The 440-nt window shown below is 49.1% G+C and overlaps 1 pseudogene; it reads right to left on the bottom strand.

Annotated features, from left to right (window-relative positions):
* LOC100963649 overlaps positions 1–163 on the bottom strand; it is a 68,948-nt pseudogene extending 68,785 nt beyond the window's left edge.
* Between the last annotated feature and the right edge of the window lie 277 nt (positions 164–440).

Here is a 440-nt window from a genome sequence, read left to right as displayed (position 1 = left end):
ACCCGTAGCCTCCGTACCCAGACCCGTACCCGTAGCCTCCAAAGCCACAGCCATAGCCCAGTCTGCGGAAGCTGCCACAGCCACAGCCGTAGCCGTAGCCCAGGCCCCCAAAGCCTCCGCAGCCATAGCCCAGGCCTCCGTAGTAGCCGCCGTAGTAGCTCATGGTGTCAGGGATGGTTTGGTGCTGTAGGTCAGTTGATTTGCTGCTGTTGGTCAGTTTTGTGAGTGTGACAGCACAGGGACATTTATATACACTCTGACGGGCGTGGAAGGCCACACCTCTAAATACCATCCATTAAAACATATTACTTGAAAACTATGCCAACTATTTTGTTTCATAACACCCAACCAAGTATCCCACCAGTATATAAAAGTAGTAAGAGTTATGTGACGTGTTTTGTTATCTGCTTCATTTAGATTCCTACAGAAATATTTTGCCT

The sequence above is a fragment of the Otolemur garnettii genome, unplaced genomic scaffold (genome assembly GCF_000181295.1).
Source record: "Otolemur garnettii isolate 467f Iridium unplaced genomic scaffold, OtoGar3 scaffold00111, whole genome shotgun sequence".
Lineage (NCBI taxonomy): Eukaryota > Metazoa > Chordata > Mammalia > Primates > Galagidae > Otolemur > Otolemur garnettii.
Note: the sequence above shows the minus strand (reverse complement) of the source record. Positions and strands in the feature narration are given on the sequence as shown.